Below are 9,467 nucleotides of genomic sequence, written 5' to 3'. Positions count from 1 at the left end.
TATATATTTGTTTGAATCACAAATAATTTAAAAATCGTCTTATTTTATATCATATTATATTTAAATTTTTTTTTGTAATTTTTTTCCATTTATTATAAAATTTGGTATCTAAACAACTTTATTTAAAAAAAAATATTTTCAAAAAGTTAATAGTATATGATATTCATTAAAACTTTAAAAATATTTTTAATTTGGAAAGCACAAATTTTCATGTCTTATTATTTTTTTTAAAAGGTTAGAATTATCTAAAAAAAACATTCGTATACTTAACAATAACGCTTCTTAAAAATTTTCTTTAACATGCTCACTAAAATAGTATTACGAAGAACTTCCTTTTCAAATTTGGATAAAAAAAATTTGCGTTATATTTTATAAAAATAAATATCTCTTAAAATTAAAATATATACACTTCAAAAAATTGATTTTAAAAAGGCATTAAAATAGTGAGAAGAAGTATCCTTTAAATTTACATTATTTTTAAAGATTTTTAAATTTTTTTTTTTGGGTTTTATAAAAATAAAAAATAACAAATATATATATATATATATATATATATATATATATATATATATATATATATATATATATATATCATATTTTCATGATTATGTGTATTTCGTAAAAAATTAAATTTTAAAAAATTTTGTTCTTTCATACGTTTTTTCAAAGAAAAAAAGTTACTAAAAAAAAGAAAATTTTTTTATTAAAAAAAAACAAATAATGAAAATAAAAAAACCCATATAACCAATAGGTGACCCGGAAAGTTGGATTGGCAGATGATTCTACGTTGTACATGCGCGTGAAGTTGAACCAATTATTTTGATTTTCGATTTTGACCATTCGTATTTTACCCATTAGCTGGATTTCAAGAAATTTTTTAATATAATTACATAAGTGCCACCATCAAGTTCAATGATTTTTTCAATATTTTCGATTAAATCTTAACCACTCAATTTTCTTAATAAGGGGTTAAGATTTTTCCTTGCGGTCTTCATCAAATTTTGAGTCCTCACCTAATCTTTATATATATATATATATATATATATATATATATATATATATATATATATATATATATATATATATATATATATATATATATATATATATATATATATATATTCAATTGAGAACAATTCTCAGCTACCCATTTAATTTTTACTATTCCAATTTTATTTATTTATATTTTTAATTTACTAATTAGATAAATAAAGAATATCATACCCCACCATCCCCCACCCCACCCCACCCAACATACCAATATTAGATGTACCTTTTCTCTCGTCTCATTTTCATGTAGGACCTTTCAAGTCAGACCGCCATTGAGACCAACCAGAAGTTCACGTTAATATTGAATTTGGATGTTGACTGAATCAATTTGATTTAAATCCATGTAACCGTCACTCCTTCTACTCTTGCTCTTGGTCCAGCTGCTTTAGCTAAATACTCATCGACATTTGCTGAAATTGATGGGGCTACTATCACTTAATTTACAACAATGCAAGTTGTTGTGTCAAAGAACATGATTGAAAGATTGTATGTGCAAATATTTTGTGTTGGTTACCCAATTATCACTGATGCCCTTGATGCTCTATATGAGAAGGTCAAAATTTGTGTTACCTATTTCTTTCTTACTGAAATTTGAATATCTATCATGCTAATACTAATTTCACTACTGACTCTTATAGATATAGAGTTGTATTGAATGTGTTCATTATTGTAGTAAGATCACTCTTAAGTTTATTTGGGAATTTGATAACAAATTTAGTGAATAGTTAAAATTTTCTATTAGACCTACGCTATTTTTTTGAGCAAGATGCATAAGAAACTTTGAGTTGTTGTGATTTAACTTGTCAAGCTTCAATACTTCGTTCTTGATTCAAGATTTTTGAATTCATGGACTTGTAGTTGCTTTACAATGTTCTATTTTATTTTCTGTTATAAGTGTCTACTACTTTGACTTGTTATATGTTCATGAGAATAAAGCAAAGAAATATGAACCAGATTGTTGCAAATCATGCTTCAGATCCTATTGAGTTAATATACTCATACTAATCATATACTCAAATGACTTTATTGAACTATGATATTCTTGAATTTAACTTGTTTGTTGGTGGATGGATGATTGATCTTCAGCTTAAGTCCAAGCATGTTATCATAAATGCTTAGCTAGCAAAAGCTGCTGCCATGGCCCTTATTTAACATCATGTGCTCAATGCAAGTAACAAAAATGGAAAGAGTTTTACTTATAACAACAATATCAATATTGTAATAACTGTAGCTATCAATGGTGGTTTAATCACCCTTGGGATGCTGACAAGGTATGCATGGACCTTAAGTGTTTTCATTCCATGCAACCATGGAACCAATTGATGAGAATCCCCAATTCCGTTGCTTTGTTGTGGTTGGATCTTTATCTATTATCCCAAAAATAGAAGGAGCTTTCGAAGAAATCAAGATCCAAGTAACTTCATCCCCATGAGTGCAACTCAGGTGACCACTATAAGCTTGTAATTGTTAACTGTATCTTGTTCTTTACAAGATTTTATTGATGAAATAGTATTCACTTATGCAATTTTGGTTGCAGGGACTTTTACTTTTTCAGACTTAAGCATGTTTGGAGTGGATCCATTTGATGTAATTCTTCCTCGTGAGTAGTCATGTGTTAAATATAACTTGATTTTAGTCATTTTATGGAGACTAAACGTTTTCCTACACTTCATATTTTAAGAATTTAAAAGTTTGTTAACTAAATTCAACGAGGAATGGAAAGGTCATAAAAAGGAACATGTTCGAAAATCATTTTCAACAAAATATTGTCAAATACTTTATACAAGTCAATTTTAGCATTACACTAGTTTTTCTTTACATCAAAAAAATTCGATGTGGACAGTTCATATTTATGCTTTTTTTTTTTAATATAGCTTTTATCCATTCTATTTTCCCTTTGATAAGTATCTATATTTTATAGGTTATATCATACCAAATTAAATATGTACAAGTCATTTTTAGCATTAGACCAAATTGTAATGTCACAAATTTAAGACCAAAAGTTTCATTTTTATAATAATATAACCATTATCCAAAACTTTTTCATAAAACCATAAAAGAGAATCAGAGTATGTCAACAATCATCCAAATACATCAAGTCAACAAAATGCGGAACAACATGTTGTGTGCGATGTGATCATCCTGAGCCCTTTCGCTTCAATTCGAAAGAACCTGAAACATTAACTGAAAACTGTAAGCACGGAGCTTAGTGAGTTCCTCAAGATACCTAATACCATACGTATCAAACATACAATGATCCATGCCCAACACCCCTCAGGCCCCTCCCGACATCAAGCCCCCCTCGGAACAGATCTGTCAATAATATGATATGGGCCCCGCCTCATCACATTCATCACCCCCCGACATTCAGACAAACACATAAAACACATGCACGAATCACTAAGATAAATAGCATGTAATAAACTCATTAGGCTCCGCCTGGCATTGGACCCCGCCCAATATACATATCACATAACATACATGCAAGAGTCACACAGACAACTAGCATCCTAATCATAGTAAACCATGGGCCAACATTGGTGCCTTCAACCTGCCATGCACAGTGAGGAAACTCACCTCAAACTATTGAATATCAGATAAAAGCTCGAATTACTGATCCAGGAAATCTCCACACTAAACATCATCAAATAATTACCCAATTATAATTGGGTCGCAAACACAACTGGGATCCTAGTTCATTTGTCCAACACCCATGATAAAAGACCATTTTACCCCTTCCTCACTTGGCCCAATATCCGAGGTCCATCCTAATGACACTAAAAAGCCCAAAACGACCCAAATACCTAAACGACACCCAAAACCCAAAATGGGCCGAAATCCAAGAAGGCCCGAAGCCTGGAAATAGCCCAAAGTCAGAAAGGCTAATAACGTAACAAGGACCAAAACTCCACTAGTCCAAATATGGCCCAAACCACAAAGTCAACAACAGTTGAGTACGCCTGACGTACTCAGACTTATGCCCTGCGTACTCCATCAATCACCAGTACGTTCTGCATACGAGTTGGGTACACCCAACGTACTATAAAGCATGCATGATCTGGGACTAGGCAGCGTACGCCCAACGTACATGCCCATTAAGCACTTTTCCTATTAAGTGCTTAATACTTGCAACCAAACGCCCAAACTTCAGATGCACGCCTTATGAAACATCTTAATCCATAGAGTCATAAACTTGGAGCCTTTTCATGGCTCAAAAGGACCCAACCCTTACTTTTAACATTCTACTTTCACCAAAAGGGCCTAAACACATGCACGGTCGATCTACAACCATCAAGATGCTAACTTTATGGACTAAGGACCACATAAACATCAAAAGAAGCAACTCATAACGTCTGGAGTGGAAGAAACCCACTAGATCTCATCATAGGACCAAAAAGGGACCCAAACCTCATAAAGATTAGATCTAAGCATACAAGAAGCAATTTCCAAGATTTATACCTCAATGAAGCTGAAAATGATGTGAAAAATCTAGATCTATAAGTTCTCTTTTGATCAAAACTCCTTCCTCCAATCTCTTCTTCTTCAACTCTCACTAACACTCACTAAAAACACACATAAGAGGGTCAAATCTCTTCAAGAGGGGCTAGGGTTTCAAAATGGGACTCAAAGGGTTATGGAGGCTGAGAAATGAGAGGTTCTAGGTTCATTAATTTGTTTAAATTGGCACCAAACCCAAAATTTAGGTTTTGTACCCTACATACTACGACTTTTCCAAAAATGGCAAAACTGCCCCCTAGGGACCAAATCTACAAAATATTTACAGTCCAAGGGTCAAAAATGAAAATACCTTAAATCGGGTGTTACACAAATTCGATTTGTACAAGACATTCTTAGCCTTATTAGAAGGGGTGAGCGTAGGCAGATGCCAATCCTAATTGTTTGGAATCGGAACCGATGGTTCCAAAATGTTGGGAATCGGAACCAGAACTGGAACTGCTGAAGGTGGTTCCGGTTCCAGAATTAACGTTTTTGCGGCGGTTCCGATTTTGAAAGCGGAATCTTGTCTATTTAAATCATATGCAATTGAATATATAAGATAACATGTGTCACACCCCTAAACCAGAATGGCAGAAACGTCTAAGGGTGGATAACTTTCATGTATTGTATCGTAACATAATGAAGAATAGTGATCAAAGCAACAACCATCATTATATAAATAAGGAGATTACATTGTACCCAAACATTGTTTGTTTCAATACCAAATACATATGACAAAAGTAATTAACGTGATGTTGTGACGCCCCGTCCTCACAACCTTTTGATTACATGTTTAGTGATTTCCTGAGGGTACAAGTAGTTTTGAAAAAGTGTCAACAATGAAGTTGGCGAGTTCATAAGAGTTTTGTATGGGAAAAATTGGTAACTTTTCCTAATAAAATGATAGAGTGCGCTTTTAGAAAATCCAATATTTTCTTTAAAAATGAGCTGTAAGTCTTAAACCCAAAGACCAAAAATGTAAGTAGTGTTGTACTGGAAGGTAGTATTATGTACTTTTATCATTATATAAAACTGATTGAATGTATGTTAGCCCCGTAAACCAAATGTATTGTTAATACCCCATGTGAGTTATTATAACCATGCTAACGACTAGTTGGCCCGCTACGACGTTCTTCATGCGTTAGAATGTTAGACGTTTGTCACCCTAGACCTGCCGGTAGGGATGAGCATAAGCGGGTACACGCCTATTTTGGTCGGAACCGGAACCGCCCCCGGAACCGGCGGTTCTGAAATTATTGGAACTGCTCCCGGAACCGCCTACACCGGTTCTTAGAAATTTAGAGCTGCTCCCGGAACCGCCAAGGCCGGTTCTGGTTTCGGGTACCAGGTTTCTTGAATTTTTAAATTTTTTATTTCATACAGCAAGTGGTATTTAGCAAGTAAATATGACAAAATGACAAGTTACAAACTAAAAATCATTCCAATTCCCAACAAAAACAACAAAAAAAAAACAAAAAAAAAACAACACAACAACTAAACAACACAAAAACAACACATAACAGTAAAAAGAACAGCAACAACTACTTATTCCCTCCAAATGTATCATCCATATTGCGACTAAAATCTGTAACGAAATTAAACATAAAAATTCAAATTAGAATAATAATATTTTCCAATAACATGATACACAAAATCTAATCCAATTCCCATATGGTCAAAAATATGAATTGCTAAGGCCAACTAAACTTCATTATTGGAAAGTAAAAACAAAACAAATAAATGTATAAGATAACTTTTATATCAACACAACTCTTATTTTGATCATCATCAACAACATCAGCCTTAGGAGTAATAACCTGAGATCCACCACCACCAGTGAACCAGGAATGACTAAGGCATTGAGCAGTTGTAGGCCTTTTCTCTGGGATAAAATCAAGAATATGAACAAGAAAATAAGCCAAATCAGTTGCGTCCTATTCACTAAACTCATACACCTAATCACAATTACACATCTTTTAAATTTAGAATCCACAATAACACAATTACACATCTTTTAAGTTGTTACCTTTTGCCCAATGATGCAAATATCAGAGATGCTACAAGAAGTCCAACCACGAAAGCAGAAGAAATTACTCCATATTTGAAACTGCTTAGGTCAAAATAACCTCTATGAAAAAATTATAATTTTTGTCTCATTTGACATCATTATCAATCAAAATATCAAATTTAAAAAGAACATGAAAGTAAAGACTTACTGAATTCCAATTCCATGGGAGCATACACCAGTTTTTGTGCAAACTCTGGGAATTCCATTGGTGCTTCTGTTTGTTTATCATGAAAAAAGCGAAATAAGTTTATTTTGTTTGTTACCAATGAAAGAAGGTTTTGAAGAAGGAATGATGTTCTTACTCTGTTGAATCTTTGTTCTTTATTGAGATTGGCTATGCCTCCAAAAAAGAGAGATGACTGTAATTTTTGAGATTGCAGGAAAATGGAGTAAATAACTGGAACTGATTAAGAAATACACCTATAGGAACACAAAAGAGAGATGACTGTAATTTTTAACTCGTTCTGCAAGTGGAGTGAGTCCGATCAAACTCAGAGCAAAAACCCAAGGCTACAGAAAACATAAACCTATCAATATCAGATTCAGATAGAGAAGGTATCATACACTAAGCTTAAACAACTTACGCCCCCAACATTGTTACATTCCGCTACATAAGCCAACGGAATCGCGGGAAGAAGCACAGAGAACAACGTGAGTGGGAGATTGAAGGAGGGTTATGAGATACGAACTCAAATTGAGGGATTCGACCGTCTTCTACTCCAACGTATCGAACGAGTCGAGCAAAACTAGCAAAACGAATCTACTAGAGGGAAGAGAAATGGTGAGATTGTGTCTTTCGGTTGAGAGAATACAGTGTAGGGTGTCGGCGGTTGTTTGTAATATTGAATCACACAAAGTCACATACCCTAAAAACGAATACCTTCAATTATTAGTTCTTTTACCCTAATTTTAAAGGCACTAAAATATAAAAATTATATATATATATATATATATATATATATATATATATATATATATATATATATATATATATATATATATAAAGGCGGGTACCCGTTATTGGAACCGGAACCTGCAGGTATCCAGCAGGTATCGGTTTTATAAAATTGAGAATTGGAATCGGAACCGCTTAGGGCGGTTCCACATATTTAGGAACCGGAACTGGAACCGCTTAAGGCAGTTCCAGTTTCGAAACCGGCAGTTCCGGTTCCGAAAGCAGGTACCCGCTTCCACTGCTCATCCCTACCTGCCAGTCTAAGTATAGCTAACTACTTAGGTGCGGGGTTGTCAGTCCCGTATAGATCTATACACAAGTGTCACGCTCTTTTACCGAGACTCTGGTTATAATTCAGAAACTTTAGTATGTACTCAAGTAGGTATGGTGAAGGCTATGTCTCACAAAATTGTATTAACAGGTGTACGTCTAGTGTAATGAAAACGCTTTTTGTAAGTGAAAGTATTACCCTTCCATAGTGGTTACATAGTGTAAAAATAATTATACCTTTAAATAATTATATGTTTCGTCCAAAATGATAAAGTAGTATTTACGACCCACAAACTATACCAATTAGGTTGCTTCCTAAATTCTTTCCGTTAAAAGTTGGGCGTTTAGCCGGGTATAGAATTTGTCGCATTTGGTGATGAATTCACAAAAAATTTGTATATGTAACCTTTAATATGCATTTGTAATGTAGTGTAAAGTTTACAAACTCCATTATATTTAGTTATGAATATTATTTATACTAAAATAATCTAAAATCGAATTACCGAAAGGTTACGTTACTAACCTTATTTAGGGTTTATATTTGAACATTTTCCAATAAGAGAGGTACTTTCTATTAAAATTTGTTAGTCGTACACCGGACGTATTAGGGAATATCCTTATTCACCTAAAATTCTACTACAAGTTGAGTTGACCTGGTTGACTTTGTTTGACCAAAATTGACAGTTGTCACATCATCCCCCCGTTAGAAGTAATTTCGTCCCGAAATTCGCACTTTGAATAGGTTTTCATGAGGTAGGGAAAAATGGGGGTATTTCTGTTTTCATTTGGTCCTCCCGTTCCTAAGTGAATTCAGGCCCTCATTTGGCGTTCCAACAAACTTTCACTATGGGTTTGCAGCTTTGTTTCATTCTTTTGACCTCCCTGTCCAAGATATATGTCGGTTCCTCGACAAAATGGAGCACCCATAATGCTAGTGTGATAACTGCTATTGTATGAGAACTCGATGAGTGGTAATTGGGTATCCCAAGCACTACCGAAGTCTATCACACAAGCTCTCAACATATCTTCCAACGTTTGAATAGCCCTCTTGCTTTGCCCATCAGTTTGTGGGTCGTAGGTTGTACTCATGTCAAGCTGGGTTCCCAATGACTTTTGTAGTGCTTGCAAAAACCGTGAGGTAAATCTGCTATCTCTATCAGAGATAAAGGATATTGGCACACCATGCAATCGCAAAACCCCTTGATGTACGTCCTTGTTAGTTTCTCCATCTTGTCTGTTTCTTTTATTGGCAGGAAGTGCGCAAATTTGTTTAATCAATCTATGATCACCCATATGGTGTCAAGTCCAATTGTTGTCTTGGGTAACTTGGTTATGAAACCCTTGGTTATCTGCTCTCACTTCCACTCGCGTGTATCTGGTTGTTGAAGCAATCCCGAGGGCTTTTGGTATTCTACTTTGACCTTGGCGCAAGTCAAGCACTTGCCCACATAAGTAGCGATTTCCACCTTCATGTTTGGCCACCAATAGATTTTCTTGAGGTTGAGTTACATCCTATGCAACCCGAGATAAACGGAGTACTTGGTCTTATGAGCCTTGTTCATGACAATGTCTCTGTACCCACCGAATCTTGGTGCCCAGATTCGACTCATGAGGTAACGAGCTCTG

The sequence above is a fragment of the Lactuca serriola genome, chromosome 2 (genome assembly GCF_051521515.1).
Source record: "Lactuca serriola cultivar US96UC23 chromosome 2, Lser_US96UC23_V15, whole genome shotgun sequence".
Lineage (NCBI taxonomy): Eukaryota > Viridiplantae > Streptophyta > Magnoliopsida > Asterales > Asteraceae > Lactuca > Lactuca serriola.
The sequence above is the reverse complement of the archived record's forward strand: the minus strand, read 5'-3'. Positions refer to the sequence as shown.